Source organism: Phacochoerus africanus, chromosome 16, assembly GCF_016906955.1.
Source record: "Phacochoerus africanus isolate WHEZ1 chromosome 16, ROS_Pafr_v1, whole genome shotgun sequence".
Classification (NCBI taxonomy): domain Eukaryota; kingdom Metazoa; phylum Chordata; class Mammalia; order Artiodactyla; family Suidae; genus Phacochoerus; species Phacochoerus africanus.
Genome location: NC_062559.1, coordinates 11,136,714 through 11,155,080, shown reverse-complemented (window position 1 = coordinate 11,155,080; position 18,367 = coordinate 11,136,714).

Below are 18,367 nucleotides of genomic sequence, written 5' to 3'. Positions count from 1 at the left end.
TTTTGATAGATGTATGTTTTAATTTTAGGGGATGGTAATTTGGTTTATTTGTTTCCCACTCGCCAAAATATTTAAAATATTTGAGTTCTTGGGGAATTGTACAAGTTTATGGAGATGGTTGGAAAAGATAGTAAAACAGGTCTGTCGTAGAAAATATGTGACAGATGGTTGTGGAGCATTAAAAAAGAAAACAGTTAAGCCTACAGTGTAGGATCTTATTGTCGGCTGTATTTTTTTAAAAAAGCTTGCAGAGTGAGACATATGTTATTGTTTTATCTCTTTTGATATAACTAAATTCCTTCGAACATATACAATTAAAAAATAATCCACTCTTGAGGAAATTGCATGTACGTGAATAAAAATGCAATCTTTTTTAGATGAGTTTTGTGTTTCCCAGCTGTCCATGAGATTATTATATATATTAAATTACACACTCTCTCCTCTACATTCCATGAGAGTTACAAATGAAAAGATTTAGCCATTGTAAAATTTCTTATTAAACTAGAGCCCTCACTAATTATTCATCACCTCTAAAAACTTTATAACTGTTCAATATTTTGAGGAATTTGGATGCAAAAATGAACTCTAATTTTAGTGGTTTATCCATTCCAGTTGCTTCAACAAAGATAGATCACCTCTTCCTGTCAGACCCTAAATTAAATAGCAAATACAATATTTTTTAAACGACTAGAATCATTGAAATTTAGAGTTGGAAACCGTTTCATTTTCTCAAGGTAAATAAGAAAACTGAGACTTCATGATTGGCTAAGAATCATATCCCCGAAAGATCTGTCCAGCTAGAAATGCATTAAAACCACATTTTTTTTTAACACTTAAGTGTCCATATTCTTTCTACAACAGGTAGACTTTTCTATTTGTGATTCCTAGGGGGAGTTGATTTTAAATGTATTCTATTAGGTAGTGCCCAGACAGATTTTTGCATATTATTTGTCATCTGACCAGAGAGCATTTCTTTTTTTTTTTTTTTTTGTCGTTTTGCCATTCCTTGGACCGATACCGAGGCATATGGAGATTCCCAGGCTTGGGGTCCAATCGGAGCTGTAGCCGCTGGCCTACCCCAGAGCCACAGCAACGCAGGATCTGAGCCGCATCTGTGACCTACACCATAGCTCACGGCAACACGGGATCCTTAACCCACTGAGCAAGACCAGGGACCGAACCTGCAACCTTATGGTTCCTAGTCGGATTTGTTAACCACTGTGCCACGACGGGAACTCCGAGAGCATTTCTTTTTTAATCAGTTCTTTTTTTTTTTTTTGGTTTTCAGGGCTGCACCTGCAGCATATGGAGTTTACCAGGCGGCATATGGAGTTTACCAGGCTAGGGGTCGAATCGGAGCTGTAGCTGCCAGCCTACACCACAGCCACAGCAACACAGGATCTGAGCTGTGTCTACCAACCTACACCATAGCTCATGGCAACACTGGATCCCCAACACACAGAGCAAGGCCAGGGATCGAACCTGCATCCTCATGGATCCTAGCTGGGTTCATTAACCTCTGAGCCACGAAGGGAACTCCCCAATCAGTTCTTTTTTTTAATTCTTATTTGTATATGTTATAAAATGATCACCACAATAAGTATAGTTAACATGTGTGACCGTCGTTACAATTTTTTTCTTTGTGATGAGAACTTTCAAGATCTACTCTCAGCATCTTTCAGTATACAATATGGTATTACTAACTATGGTCACCATGCTGTAAATTACATCCCCATGACATATTTATTTATAACTGGAGATTTGCACCTCATGATCCTCTGCCAACCTTATACTCTCTACCTCTGCCACCAATATGTATCTACAACCTTGGTTTTTGTTTTTGTTTTTGTTTTGCTTTTTAGGCTGCACACACAGCATATGGAGGTTCCCAGGCTAGGGGTCGAATTGGAGCTACAGCTGCTGGCCTACACCACGGCCACAGCAACACCAGATCCGAGCCACCTCTGTGACCTACACCACAGCTTACAGCAATTCTGGATCCTTAACTCACTGAGCAAGGCCAGGAATCGAACCCACAACCTTGTGGTTCCTAGTCAAATTTGTTCTGCTGTGTCATGACGGGAACTCCTGTTTGCTTGGTTTTTTTTTTTTAATATATTCCACATGTAAATGAGATTATATGGTATTTATCTTTCTCTGATTTATTTACTTAGGATAATACCCACAAATTCCATCCATGTTGTCACAAATGGCAAGATTTCCTTCTTTTTATGGCTGAATAGTATTCCATTTTATATATATCTCATTTAGTTACTCTAGGATTTTATTCTATATTGCCATTCTAGATGAATATTTTAAATCCTTCCATCATTCTTCTAATAGAAGATAGACTTTTCTTTGGGAGCAAGTCAATTTTTCAAGTCATTCTATAGAAAGCTGAAGCTCTAAACTGAACACAAGTTAAATTTTATCATGTTAGGAAGCCAAAAAAACCTGATGATTTTTCTAAGTCTTTATAGAAGTTGGTGAAAAAGACTCCACAGTGAATTATTTTGATTATTTGGATTATAGTCTCTATTTAGGGAGTTTCTGGAAGATTCATGAACCTGAAATAGTTAGCAATGTCCATCTGGCTATATTTTCTCATTTTTTTCTCTTTTTGTTGTTTTAGTTTAACTCAATGCCCAGGATACTTTAATCATTTTGTTTGTTTCCCTTTTACAGCCGCACCTGCAGCATATGGAAGTTCATGGGCCAGCAGTCAAATCAGAGCTGTAGCTATGATGTACAAGCTACAGCTTGCTGCCACACAGGATCTTTCTTTTTGTCTTTTTAGGGCCGCATCTTTGGCATATGGAGGTTCCTAGGCTATGGGTGGAATTGGAGTTACAGCCGCTGGCCTACGCCACAGCCACAGCAACACCAGATCTGAGCCGCACCTACCACAGCTCACAGCAACGCCAGATCCTTAACCTACCTAGGAAGGCCAGGGATCAAACCCGCAACCTCATGGTTCCTAGTCGGATTCGTTTGCACTGCGCCACGACGAGAACTCCACCACACAGGATCTTTAACCCACTGAGCAAGAACAGGGATTGAACTGCATCCTCACAGAGACAACGTCAGGTCCTTAACCCAGAGTGGGAACTCCCTTTTAATCGTTTTTAGAATCGCAAACTCTTCTGTGGAATCTTTTGCAAATAAAACTTCTCCTTTTTGTAGAAGGAATTCATGGAAAATTGTTCCTTAGTGTTGGTGGCTACCAGGCTTATTGCCACTTTCAATATGCAGGCTTTTCCCTAAAAATTCGGCTATACATGCCTTCAAATACTATCATGTGCTCATATTGCCATTTTAGGATGCAAGTGTATCTGTCTTCCGTCAGCATTTTTTTTGCGGAACCTCGCTACTGTTTTCCACAGCGGCTCTGAAACTGAGCGTAGTCATCAGTTAGATCCATTGAACTATAACTTGCTTAAGAAATAATGAACCGTAAACCTGCCTTCACTGATCAAGCTTGTTTTAATTATTTTTACAAAAACTTGCATGTCCTCCAAGCATCAGGTAACTTTAAACAATAAGATGTTTTTCAGATTTGTTTTTTAGGAACTTGGCATCAGCTGTGTCTAGTTTGGGTGTAAGCCAGTTGAGACTGGTTGAGACCATTGACTTTCCAAGTAGGCATGCACAAGTGTGGTTGGTGACCATTTGGTGCCAGAGGGCCAACAACTCCACCTTCAGGACATGCAAACGCCACCATTTTCATCCCTTGAAGAAGCTCATAGCTTAGGTGCCCCGTTGGGCCTGCACAGACTCTGCACAATTATCTTAACTTCCTCTTATCTTCAGTCCCCTTTTCCCAAGCTCCCTATGCCTCAGCTTTATCCCATAAATACTCCTAGCCCAAGCCACGGGGGGAGGCAGATTTGAGATATGTTCTCCTGTCTTCTCTCTTGACCACCTTGTGAGTAAGCCTTTTCTCTGATGCAAACCTCGGCATTCTCCACAATCCAGCTTGCTGTGCATCCAACAAAGAAACCTGGTTCGGTTACAGCTGTACCAATTTTTATCCTAACCAACAGTATACAAGCGTTTCTTTTTCTCCACATCCTCTAGAGCACTTTTGCCTTTTCGATAGTAGCTGTGCAAACAGGTGTGGGGAAGATTTCATTCTGGTTTTGATTTGCATTTCCCTGATGACGAATGATGTTGAGCACTTTCTTATATACCTGTTGGCCATTTGTGTATCTTTTTTGGAAAAATGTCTATTCAGATCTTATGCCCATTTGCTAATCAGATTTTTTTCCCCTGTTATGTGGTATATGTTCCTTGTGTACTTTGGATATTAACCCTTTATCAAGTAGATAATTTGCAAGTGTTTTCTCCCATTCAGTAGGTTGCCTTTTCATTGTATTGATTGTTTCCCTTGCTGTGCAGAATCATTTTGGTTTTGATATAGTCCCACTTATCTAATTTTGCCTGTGTTTTTGGTGCTATTTCTTGAAATCATTGCAAAAGCCAATGTCAAGAAGTGTTTTCCCTATGTTTTTGTCTAGTTCTATGATTTCAAGTCTCATGTTTAAGTCTTTAGTCCATTTTGACTCAATTTTTGTGTATGGTGTAAGATAAGGATTCAGTTTCTTCTTTTACCATTTTATCTGTGGTCCTTAGACCAGAAGCTCCTGTTATATGGCCCTGAAGTAAGCTATGGGATTTTATAATTTTATTTTATACTATCCATAGCCTCTTTTCCTCCAGATCCTCTTGCTATCTAAAATATATCTTTATACTAGTTAATGTTTTTGCATTAATCAATTCTTATTGTTTATATATCTTTCCTCTTTCTCTCTTTCCAAGTATTTATTATCATAGTCTTCCAAACTCTAAAATTAGATTTTTTTTCTTTTTAAATCTTTTTTTAAGTCAAACCTAAATTCACAGACTCTTTGATAAAATTTTGAGTTTATCTTGGCCAATTGCCCAGAAAATCATGTAAAATAACATAAGGATAACCCATTTATCCATTTTTAAGTATAAAATTCAGTGACAATAAACATATTTACAATATTGTGCAATTATCACTGATTAACTTCAAAATAATACTGATAGGACTTATTGAACTACTTCCATGTGTATTTATTTAATTCATTTTTCAAAATCCAGAGGTTATAATTGGTCATCTGTCCTAGGTTGTGTGACTGGGAAGTGGCAGAATTGGCTTCTAACCCACATCTTTCTGGTTGATTCAAATCCTGTTTTTTTTTTTTTTTTTTTTTTAAATCTGTGTAAGTTTAAAACTTGTGGGGTTTTTTTAATTTTTTTTTTTTTTGGTCTTTTTGCCTTTTCTAGGGCCACTCCCGAGGCATATGGAGGTTCCCAGGCTAGGGGTCCAATCAGAGCTCTAGCTGCCGGCCTATGCCAGAGCCATAGCAATGCAGGATCCGAGCCACGTCTGCAACCTGCACCACAGCTCATGGCAACACCGGGTCCTTAACCCACTGACCAAGGCCAGGGATCGAACCTGCAACCTCATGGTTCCTAGTCAGATTCATTAACCACTGCACCACAACGGGAACTCCTAAAACTTGTGTTAATGTAATGCATGCACATAGTAGAAAAATCAAAGAGAAAACAAAATTATAACGATAATGGAGGAAACAATGGAGAAAAGACAGCCTATTCAATAAGTGGTGCTGGGAAAACTGGACAGCCACATGGAAAAGAATGAAATTAGAACACTCCCTAACACCCTACACAAAAATAAACTCCAAATGGATTAAAGACCTAGATAGAAGACCAGATACTATAAAGCTCTTAGAGGAAAACATAGGCCAAACACTCTCTGACATAAACGACAGCAACATCTTCTCAGATCCACCTCTCAGAGTAATGACAGTAAAAACAAAAATAAACAAATGGGACTTCTTCAAACTTAAAAGTTTCTGCACAGCAAAGGAAACCCTAAACAACACAAAAAGACAACCCACAGAATGGGAGAAAATCTTTGCAAATGAAGCGGCTGACAAGGGATTCATCTCCAAAATTTATAAACACCTTCTGCAGCCCCATACCAAAAAAACAAACAACCCCATCCAAAAATGGGCAGAAGATCTAAACAGACAGTTCTCCAAAGAAGACATACAGATGGCCAAGAAACACATGAAAAGATCTTCAGCATCACTCATTATTAGAGAAATGCAAGTCAAAACTACTGTGAGGTAGCACCTTACCCCAGCCAGAAAGGCCATCATCCAAAAGTCTACAAACAATAAGTGCTAGAGAGGCTGTGGAGAAAAGGGAACCGTCTTGTACTGTTGGCAGGAATGTAAATTGGTGAAACCACTGTGGAAAACCGTATGGAGATGCCTCAGAAAACTAAAAATAGAACTACCATTTGACCCAACAATCCCACTCCTGGGCACCTACCCAGAGAAAACCGTGACTCAAAAAGACACATGTACTCCAATGTATATATGTAAACACAGATGGAAATATTTAAAAAATGTACACACTGAACTGATAATTAGTTTCAGCTGCTGGTGGTGAGTAATCATAGTAGATTTTAGCCTTGCCCCTTATCTGCAATGTTTACTTATTTTCAATTTTTTTTTTTTTTTTTGGCTGTATCCGTGGCATATGGAAGTTCCCAGGCCAGGGACTGAATCTGAGCCCCAGCTGCAACCTACGCCACAGCTGTAGCACTGCAGGTCCCAGAGCTGGTATTGCTGTGGCTGTGGCCAGGGGTTGAACTTAAATGCACTGCTCTGGGCCAGGGGTTGAACCCTTGCTGCCACAGAGACAATGCTGGATCCTAACCTGCTGTGCCCCAGCAGGAACTCCAATGTTTACATTTTTACAAGAAAATACATGCTAGAGTAATTTGTAAAAAAATAATAATACAGAAAAATTTTAATGAAAAACAGTGGTACCCTTCCTCTTCGTTTTCTTCCCTCTCACATTTAATTCTTAGCTCTTCTCTGAGTAAGTTACCTTCATTAATTTTAATAACACGCTTAAGGAAATTGAATAATATCTATACCATAGGATTATTGAGAGGTAAAGTAAATTATTACATATCAAGAACTTAGAACTATGTTTGTCATATTAGTACTTTTTTTTTCTTCACGTTTTATGGCTGCACCTATGGCATATGGACATTCCCAGGCTAGGGGTCAAATTGGAGCTGCAGCTGCTGGCCTACACCACAGGCACAGCAAGGCAGGATCTGAACCACATCTGTCACCTACACCACAGCTCACAGCAATGCCAAATTCCAGACCCGCTGAGCGAGGCCAGGGATCGGACCCAAGTCTTCGTGGATACTAGTCGGATTCATTTCCACTGTGCCACAACAAAAACTCCAGTACTTTTTTTTTAATTGAGGGACAATTGACATACAAAATTATGTTAGTTTCACAAGTACAACTTAATGATTCCATATTTGTATATGTTGCCAAATGTTCACCACAATAAGTCTAGTTAACATCCACCACCACAAGTTGCGGGAATTTTTTCTTGGAATGAGACGTTTTAAGATCTAGCTTCTAAACAACTTTCAAAGATGCTATCCAGGAGTTCCCGTCGTGGCGCAGTGCTTAACGAATCCGACTAGGAACCATGAGGTTGCGCCTTTGATCCCTGCCCTTGCTCAGTGGGTTAACGATCCGGCGTTGCCCTGAGCTGTGGTGTAGGTTGCAGATGCGGCTCGGATCCTGTGTTGCTGTGGCTCTGGCGTAGGCTGGTGGCTACAGCTCCGATTCAACCCCTAGCCTGGGAACCTCCATATGCCGCAGGAGCGGCCCAAGAAATAGCAACAACAACAACAACAACAACAACAACAACAAAAAAGGCAAAAAAATAAATAAAAATAAAAATAAAAAAATAAAAAAAAGATGCTATCCAGTATTCTTAACTATAGTAGCCATGCTGTACATTATATCCCCAGGGCTTATTTATTCTATAACTGAAGCTTGTCTCTTCACCCATTTTGCCCACCCTCTCCCCATTTATACGAAAAATAGATTGGCTCCTAATGTTTTCATTATACCATTGTTTTGTCATTCATCAATTTTAGACATTACTTACTGACTTCAGCAGTGATCACTGAAAATTTATTTATTTATTTTTTTGTCTTTTTGCTATTTCTTGGGCCGCTTCCGAGGCATAGGGAGGTTCCCAGGCTAGGGGTCCAATCGGAGCTGTAGCCACTGGCCTACGCCAAAGCCACAGCAACTCGGGATCCGAGCCGAGTCTGCAACCTACACCACAGTTCACGGCAACGCCGGATTGTTAACCCACTGAGCAAGGGCAGGGACCGAACCTGCAACCTCACGGTTCCTAGTCGGATTCGTTAACCACTGCGCCACGACGGGAACTCCTGATCACTGAAAATTTAGAGCTCTCACACCACGCCCTGCCATGCCATGATCCTCTCAATTGCTTAATCTTTCAACCACTGATAAATCAGTTCAAAGTTCTTCTAAGTTGTCCTTAATTCTCCCATTGCTTTTGCTTCAGTCTCACCAGAATCTAATAGACTCTTGTTGGAATGATTGCAGTAAAATTTGGAAGAGAATCTGGTTGCCTTGATTGTGGAGAAGTGGTTTGTAATTTCTGGCTGAAGCTTTCCCTTTCTCAGCCTTTCCTTTTGTAAACTGCCCTAAGTTATTACTGTGCTTCTATTCTGTTTCCCTTCAGCTAGTAGAGATCTAGCTTCAGAGTGTCAACAATAAATATTTCTTGGGGTTCCCATCGTGGCGCAGTGGTTAGCAAATGCGACTAGGAACCATGAGGTTTTGGGTTCGGTCCCTGGCCTTGCTCAGTAGGTTAAGGATCTGGCATTGCCGTGAGCTGTGGTGTGGGTCGCAGATGTGGCTTGGATCCCAAGTTGGTGTGGCTCTGGCGTAGGCTGGTGGCTAAGGCTCCGATTAGACCCCTAGCCTGGGAACCTCCATGTGCCGCGGGTGCGGCCCTAAAAAGGCAAAAAGACAAATAAAACAAAACAAAACAAAACTGTAAACAAAGAAGAACAAAGGGTGTTGCTCACCACCCAGTTGTACAAAGATTAACCCAAAGCAGTTGTTGACTGACAGTACACTCTGTACCCCAGGCAGAGGAAATGAAAATGATAACAGGGGGCTCTGTGCTCTGGACAAGCAGTCCTCTTGGATAGTTAGATGCATATCTCAGGAAGAATTTTAATGAATCCAGCGTCTTGCATCTTCCCATATATAGAAAAGCACTAAAATCTTTAACTGGAGACATGTGTTCTTTGTGCCTGGCAGCATCTTTTACCAAGATGTTTACCTGTCTGCACATGTTCCACAGCCAAAATTCACGCAGAAACTGGCTTCTCCCCAGCCTCTTTGAAACAGCTTCCTCAGAGTTCAGGGCAGCTGTCTCCTGAGTTAGGGTCCTCAGTAAGGTCCTTGAATAAAACTTAAATTTGAAACTCTTATGTTACACAGTTTTCTTTAAGTTGACATGGCCGTGGTTACAGCTACCATCATCCTGACCCATAGGGCTACCCTGCTTCCACACTAACTCTCTGGAGCAAAAATAGACAAAAGCCTTGTCTTTTTTCTTTTTATCTTTTTGGTCTTTTTAGGGCTGCCCTGCGGCATGTGAAAGTTCCCAGGTCAGGGGTAGAATCAGGGTTGTAGCCATCAGCCTATACCACGGCCACAGCAATGTGGGATCCGAGCCACGTCTGCAACCTACACCACAGTTCATAGCAATGCCAGATCCTTTAACCCACTGAGTGGGCCCAGGGATCGACCCCATGTCCTCATGGATCCTAGTCAGGTTCATTACCACTGAGCCATGATGGGAACTCCGACAAAGCCTGTTCTGATTTCCTTCAGATGGAGTTGAAAGAGACTGAAATATTTTAGATGACTTATAAAATGGAGTTGAGCATAGAGTATGAGGAATATCAGTGGTCTGGCTGACCAAGAAGAGATGTCATATTTTGTAAGCCAGTGTTTTATATTCCTTTCACATCTAGTCTGAGAGATTTGCTGTATTTCCCCCAAACGAAGAGTGTTAAGTGACCTTAAAATAGACTCTCATACATGAAGTGATCTTCTTATGGTAAAACTCTGCTCGTGTGCTGTTGGAGTGCAATAATCGTATATCAGGATGATCCACAAAGCAAGGAAGAGGGCTCTTTCCTGGTGCACATTTCAATCAAAGGGACAGTATCAAGAGAATGTCTAGGAGTTCCCATTGTGGCTCAGCAGGTACGCCAAACCCCACTAGTACCGTGAGGATGCACTTTCGATCCCTGGCCTCACTCAGTGTGTTAAGGATCCAGCGCTGCTGTGAGCTGTGGCATAGGTTGCAGACGTGGCTTGGATCTGGCGTTGCTGTGGCTGTGGTGTAGACTGGCAGCTGTAGCTCCAATTAGAAGCCTAGCCTGGGAACTTCCATGTGCTGCAAGTGCGGCCATAAAAAGCAAAAAAATAAAAACAGAGAGAGAGAGAATGTCTAATACCCGACAGCACAGAGAGCTTGGTTTCTGTAGGGCTGAAATAATTAATATCTCCCTCCACCTTGCAGGGAAGTGGGGGTGGTGGAGAAGCAGTTGGTGCAATAGAAATAGCCCTTGACTTAATATTACATGACCTGGATTCGACTAATCATTTTTCCAATTAGTCAAGCAGAGAGAGCGCTCCAACCTTGGGAAAGTCAACTTCTCTGAATCTCAATTTCCTTATCTAAAGAATGGGCATGCTAATATTTACACTACCTATCTGCCAGGGTTGTTCAAACAATTGTCAAGGCAACAATTTATTGCAAGGGGAACTTAAAGAAAGTCGTCAGTTCATACATTTCATTCATAGACGCTTTTTCTAGCAAGAGTACGTAGCTAGATAACATTTTATTTATTTATTTAATTTATTTTTGCTTTTTAGGGCCAAATCGATGACATATGGAAGTTCCCAGGCTAGGAGTCAAATCCAAGCTGCAGCTGCTGGCCTACACCACAGCCACAGCAACACAGGATCCAGGCTGCGTCTTCAACCTACACCACAGCTCACAGCAACGCCAGACGCTTAACCCACTGAGCAAGGCCAGGGATTGAACCCGCATCCTCATGGATATTATTCGGATTCATTACCACTGAGATGCAACGAGAACTCCTGAACATTTTTAGACTAAGTACTAGACTAAGGAAAAAATCTGGGTACAGTTTATTAGGCTCCTCATGTGCAAGTAACTCTTCAGAAAAGTGGGTGGGAAAAATCAATCTTTATATAGGCTCTTTATTTTAAAACATTTGATTGTGGTTCAAACACACAGGTGACCCTTGAGCAACACAGGGTTAGGGGTTCCAAGAGTTGAAAATCTGTGTGTGACTTTACCGCTGGCCCTCCATATCTGCAGTTCGGCGTCCTTGGATTCGCCCAAGTCACATAGTCCAGTAGAACATATTTATCGAGAAAGCGTCATGTGTGAGGGGACCCATTCAGTCTCAACTTGTGTTGCTCAAGGATCAACTGTACACAGAATTAAAGAGAATAATATAATAACCTATCACCTTACTTCAATGCCTATCAGCACATAATCTTATTCACGTACGCTCCTGTCTCCCAAACTGCATAATTTTAACGTGAATTCCAGATGACACCTACAGATGTATAGATCTGGCTGTATTTCACCCCCAGATACGCCCCTCTGGCATAAGGATAATTTTAAGCTGAAAGCAGACACAGGATGGGCTCTCAGCCATTCTCTTCTCTTCCTGAAAACACTGTATATCCTCCTTTCGGAGCTGCCCTCCCCCACTTCCCATAGAAGGAAGAGAATGACACATCTTATCACCCAAGGCGCTGTGAAAGAGTCTACATAAATACATCTTGCGAACCAACCTTATCTACCACTGGTTTCCCAGTGTATTTGCCTTCCTGCAGTTTGCCACCTCTTTCAAGTCCCTTTGCTTTGCGTTGTCACTTCTTTTTCACTTGTAACCTCTTTTGGAGAATGGTGTAAATGCCTCCAAGCCAAGCCATGTCTTTGGGGGGTTTTCTCTTCTCTCTGTGAAGTCCCTTTAAGCAACACAAGACGTCCAGTATCAAGTAAATGTGTGTGCCTGTTTTCCGATTAACCTGTTGTCAGTTAGTTTTGCAAACCACAATGGAGAACCTATGAGAACAGAGGAAAATTTTCCTCCCCTTCAGAAATGTTTGATGTTCTAAGATGGTCTCTCTCCTTCTCTGTCTGTCTCTCTCTCCCTACGTCTCTCCCTCTCTCTGACCCTTCATTTTATTGTTGATGTTGAAGAACTCAGGTTCTGTCTATAGAATTCCCCATTTCTGTATTCGGCCCGTTGCATCTCCATCTTCTCCAACCTCCCCAGCCCTGCCCCCACCACCCCTGTTCTTCAGTTCTATGAATTTCCTATAAACTGGCAGATCTGGGAGCATGATCAGAATCACGTCTGAATTTTTTTCCCCAAAAAATGTTTATTGGTGGTAAAAATACACTCTCTATTGCACTGCATCAAGAGAAATGTAAAAAATTCACATTCTCTCTTTTTGTGATGTTAGTATTGATCTTTGGCTTCTGGAGCCATTGGCCTGATCGTTCATTATCAAGTTTCCCACTACATGTCACCTCATGGTTTTTGCAGCCATTGATGAGCCTCTCCTAGATCCGTTATTTCACTGAAGGATATGCGGCAATGTTGTAATTTTATTGGGTCGTCTGTGTTTATAATCTTGAATTCTTCTTGCCACGTCATTTCTCTCGGAGGCAGGATAACTTTTTGTTTGCTGCGTAAAATATAAACTTATTCTAATTACACATAGTTCCAATGTTTTTAAAAAGATGTAATTTAGAGAGTAGAATAAGATGAGAGAAGCAGGATAGCCAATATAGGTGGTAAAAAATCTGGAGAGGAGTTACTGAATCTATTACTTTGCTCAATGCCATACCAATGCTTGGTGGTTTTTGTTGTTGTTGTTGTTGTTGTTTTGGCTTTCTTAGGGTCACACCTGTGGTATAGGGAAGTTCCCAAATTAGGGGTCAAATCAGAGCTAGAGCTGCTGGTCTACACCATAGCCACAGCAACACGGGATCCGAACAGCATCTGCAACCTGCACTGTTGCTCACAGCAACGCCAAATCCTTAACCCACTGAACAAGGCCAGGGACTGAACTCTTATCCTCATGGATACCAGTCAGATTCTTAACCCACTGAACCACAGTAGGAACTCCCTGCTTTCCATTTCTAGCAAATGGATATTTACCAGTTTAAGGAACAAACTGGATTCATTCATTGTACAATTTAGAAAAAAAAAAAAGTATACTTGAAGCTCTAAAGAGTTCTGAAATCAAATATTCCAATAGCAAGCAAGACTTCAAATTGCATTTTTTATTATCAAATCTCCTCTGGAGTGATTCAGTTAAAATATTTATGAGCAATGAATAATGACTTGAGGGTGATAAATAGCTATTTCTCTTAATGATTGAGGTGAAAGATTAGGTGAAAGAAGGAAAATATTCTCAGGGGGTGAAGGGTGATTGGACCTCATGATTTGGACATGATTTTTTTTTTCCTCTGCAACCCATTATAGGAAATCATGGTTCTGCAAGAGCTTTTGCTCTTTGCCCTATGAGGTAGGAATGGTGTAGGAGAGGGAGTCTGAAATAATGAAAAATTTTTAGAAAGATTTCCAAAGATGTCAGGTTACTCAAGGTGTAGAAACATTGAACACAGATCTTTTCAGCACCAGCCAGGTTCAAGGTCCTTGCTGGCAAGTGGCTGTAATCAGTTGATTAAATTCAGCTTCTGACCCTCAATCTAAGGGGGAGACAATCGCGATGCAAAATATATGACACTGGAGCCTGGAAAGGAGAATACATGGGAAACAAGTATGTGAGGGAGCAGGGCTGCTCAAGGAAGACCTCACAGTTTCTAGGGCATCCAGTCCTTAAAGTCTGTTGCAGACAACACTTTACTATGATGATAACATTAAAAATAGGACAGAGCTGTTGTTCCCACAAGATGACTTTTCAGGCTGCAGAGTGGTTAGGAATACACATGATCATAAAGCTATGAACTGATGTTATCTTTTTAAAAATTAAGTGAATAATATAGAAAAATTTTCAGGATTGGTAATAATTTTTCCTTATAATTCTAAAAGCTTTTCCCCATTTTCTTTTTTTCCCCCATTTTCTTGAAGCTTCCTGTATGACTGCTGAGAAGTCTGATTTTTTTCTTCTCCTTGGAAGCTTAGAGGGTGTCTTACTACTCATGTTCTATCTAAGCAGCGCCCCTTCTCTCTTGTTTGATCCCAAGTATGAGCATGTACACGTCCTCCTGTCCCCAACGGTGAGAGCTAAGCCTTAGCTGGCACATTTAACAAATCTTTACTAAATGCTTAACGATTTCAGGATGGAATTGCAACATATATTGCTATTGTTGTGCACAAGGCTAAATAATAATTATTATTATAATGTACTGTTATTATTATCATTATTGGCTGCAGCATGCAGCAGCTTGATGTGAGATCTCAGCTCACAGATCAGGGATTGAACCCACGCTGCAGCGCTGAAAGTTCCAAGTCCTAACCGCTAGACCCCCAGGGAACTCCCACAGCTAAATTTTTTTTGTATGTATCTTCCTTAACCCACAGCAACTATTCGATTTACACTTCTCACCACAATAGCCACTACACCCGTTTTCTGACAACCCGTTTTTTCCATTATGATGTATTTTCACTCAAAAACATCCTAAACAAATATTCTATCAGGAGCAATATTTTGACATTACCATGTCGAAGACCCACTGGCTAATTTAATTAGCTCACAGTTTGTAGTTAAAGAATACCATGTGAAACAAATCCGAACTGTGGGCTGTGTTTGTGTATTGCATGTGATTTCATGTGCATTAAAGGTAAGAGATCCTTCAGTCTATTTTGAAGTGCTTTTCTGTTCAGCCTTCATTTTGTCCGACAGGGATTTTTGTGTCAAACTTTATTTTTAAAAGGATTTTGAATGCAAAGTAGTATGAGCCTCTAAAAGGTTCTAATACTGATGGGGAAAAAATGGTACAGAAAGGAGAATAAAAGAACAAGAATGCTAACCATGGAACCAAAAGGTATATGGTAAAAAGCATGAGAAGGTAGAAAAAATAAAACCCTTAAACTGCTTTTTTTTTTTTTTTGTCTTTTTGCCTTTTTAGGGCCGCTCCCTCGGCATATGGAGGTTCCCAGGCTAGGGATCTAATCGGAGCTACAGCTGCTGGCCTACACCACAGCCACAGCAACTCAGGATCCAAGACGCGTCTGCAGCCTACACCACAGCTCACGGCAATGCTGGATCCTTAACCCACTGAACAAGGCCAGGGATCGAAGGCGCAACCTCATGGTTCCTAGTCAGATTCGTTAACCACTGCGCCACGACGGGAACTCCTCAAACTGTTTTTAAGGGAGAGCTCAATATATTGTGTGTAGAATTTTTGTAGATTATGGAAAGATAGATAAAAAATTCTGAGTCAGTCACAAACGCTGGGAAATTGATCATGTCCACACAAGGAGCTTCTTGTAGCGTTAGTCTTAAGAAGGAAGAGATTATTATCAGAGCATCTCACTCTGACGTTGAACGTCTGTCTGAAAGTCCACGAGTGCTCTCCTCGGTACCAACTCAGAAAGACTCCATGCTTCTCCAGAGGCCACCACCAGGTCTTTAATTCATCCTTTGACAAGTACGGTAAACCTTCATTACATTTCACTGTATGTGCAAATAATGTGTAGATACTTTCAAATTGTTTTTTATTATTTATACACATATATTTGTATTATTTAGTTATATTTTTCTGCAAATATTATACGAGATCTCAGGTTGCAGTTTAAGGCATCACAGTTTTTCCTTTTAAAATGAATGGAAGAAAAGTTATTGAGGAGTTCCTGCTGTGGCTCCGTGGGGCCGAAACCTGACTAGTATCCATGAGGATGCGGGTTCAATCCCTGGCCTCGCTCAGTGGGTTAATGATTCGGCGTTGCTGTCAGCTGTGGTGTAGGTCACAGACGCGGCTTGGATCTGATGTTGCTGTGGCTGTGGTGTAGGCCCACAGCTACAGCTCCAATTCGACTCCTAGCCTGGGAACTTCCATAAGTGGCACAAGTGGCCCTAAAAAAGCAAAAAAATAAAAAATAATAAATAAATAAAGTTATTGAAAACCGATTTTGAGTTAGTGTTTAGAGGAATGAATTAAAGATGTTAAATAAAAGGATAGTCAGGGACGGCATTTCTCATACTCCACAGGTCCCAGTCTCAGTTGGGGTCTTGAACTAGGAATTCCTGAGCCTGCCCATCTGCCAGACTGTAGGGCGAGTCTCCTGCCCCTTAAGGGAGTGGCCCAGTTTTGTATTTTTTTTGTTCATTTTTGGCCACCCCACAGCATATGAAATTCCCAGGCCAGGGATCAGATCTGAGGCAACCTAAGCCTCAGTTATGGCAACACCAGATCCTTAACCCTCTGTACCAGGCCAGGGATCAGAACCTGCATCCCAGAGCTCCGAAACTGCCTCTGATCCCATTGCCCAACAGTGGGGAAACTCCAGTGCCCAAATAATTACTGTCCACATTAGATACTTTTAACAGTGAAAAGGGAGCTATTAATAATTACATCAGGAAAACTGGTGTCCAATGAGACTGCCCCAGGCAGATGGGGGATGTCTGGTCACTGTACCGAGAGCCTCTCCTTTGCCCAGTCAGTGACGTGCTTGTACACGGCTACCCCGGCTCGGGATGTAAACTAGGATAGTGTCCATTTATGTGTGTGCTTCTTTCCATGGCGTAAATATTCTGAATCTGGCCGATTTATTTTTCTTTCTTTCTTTCTGAATATGGCAAATTTATTTTCCTTTCTTTCTTTCTTTTTTTTTTTTTCTTTTGCTATTTTAGGGACCCACCCATGGCATATGGAGATTTTCTGGCTAGGGGTCGAATCAGAGCTGTAGGCACATCAACGCAGGATCCGAGCAGCATCTGCAACCTATACCATAGCTCACAGCAATGCCAGATCCTTTACCCACTGAGTGAGGCCAGGGATTGAACCCACATCCTCATGGATGCTAGTCGGGTTTGCTAACCGCTGAGCCACGACCGGAACTCCTGTACACATTTCTACTTTTTAATTAATTAATTTATTTATTTATTTATTTATTATTTTTTTGTCTTTTGTCTTTCTAGGGCCACACCTGAGGCATATGGAGGTTCCCAGCCTAGGAGTCTAATCGGAGCTATAGCTGCCGGCATACACCACAGCCACAGCAAAGCCAGATCCTTAACCCACTGGGTGAGGCCAGGGATCAAACCCACATCCTCATGGATCCTAGTCAGGTTCATTAACCACTGAGCCATGAAGGGAACTCCCTGAATATGGCCAGTTTTAAGCTACTAATTTTTTTTTCTTTGTGACTACGGCATGTGGAAGTTCCCAGGCCAGGGATCAAACCTTCACAGCAGCAACCTGAGGCTGCTAAAGTGACAAGATCAGAACCTTAACTGCTGCACCACAAGGAAACCCCTCTCCTTATCTTTTTATCCTGTTACTAATAGAACCTCACTCCTCTGAGGTTGGAAGGATGCATGTGTGAACTGAATGCAGTGAAATGAATGCACTAAGAGGAGGTTTCACAGCTTTCCCACCATGAAGCTTGGTGTGGCTTTGTAACAGCATGATGCATGCCAGTGGAGGTGAGTGCTGAGCTTCTGTGTTACCTGCTGAAAATGGCCCATTCCTCTCTCTCTTTTTTTTTTTTTTTGCTTTTTAGGGTTGCATCCGCAGCATATGGAAGTTCTCAGGCTAGGGTTCTAATCCAAGCTACAGCTGCCAGCCTACACCACAGCCACACCAACAGTGATCCGAGCCACGTCTTTGACGTACACCACAGCCCACGGCAACACCAGATCCTTAACCCACTGATCAAGGGCAGGGATCGAACCCACATCCTCATGGATACTAGTCAGGTTTGTAACCACTGAGCCACAATGAGAACTCCAACCATTCTTCTCTTTCCCAAATGAAAACATGATGCTTGTGGGTCAGATCTAGCCATGTAGATGAGGACAACATTTTAAGGGATGGCAGAATAACAAGCTGGAACATTTTGTCACCTTCAATGACTAAGAAGCAGAGCTGTGGACCCACCCCACCCTGGGACAAATACATGAAAGAGAAATAAACTTGATACTGTTTGAGCCACAGAAATTTTCATACCAGCTTAGCCCACTACTTTAATTAATACACATTTGAAAGTTTGTCAATATAGTTTTTTTCCCATTAAATTTTGTTACGATGGAATCATAGGCAATTGTTAAAAGTGGCTTTAGGGCATACCCTGGTGGCACGGCAGGTTATGGATCCATTGTTGTCACTGCTGTGGTTTGGGTTC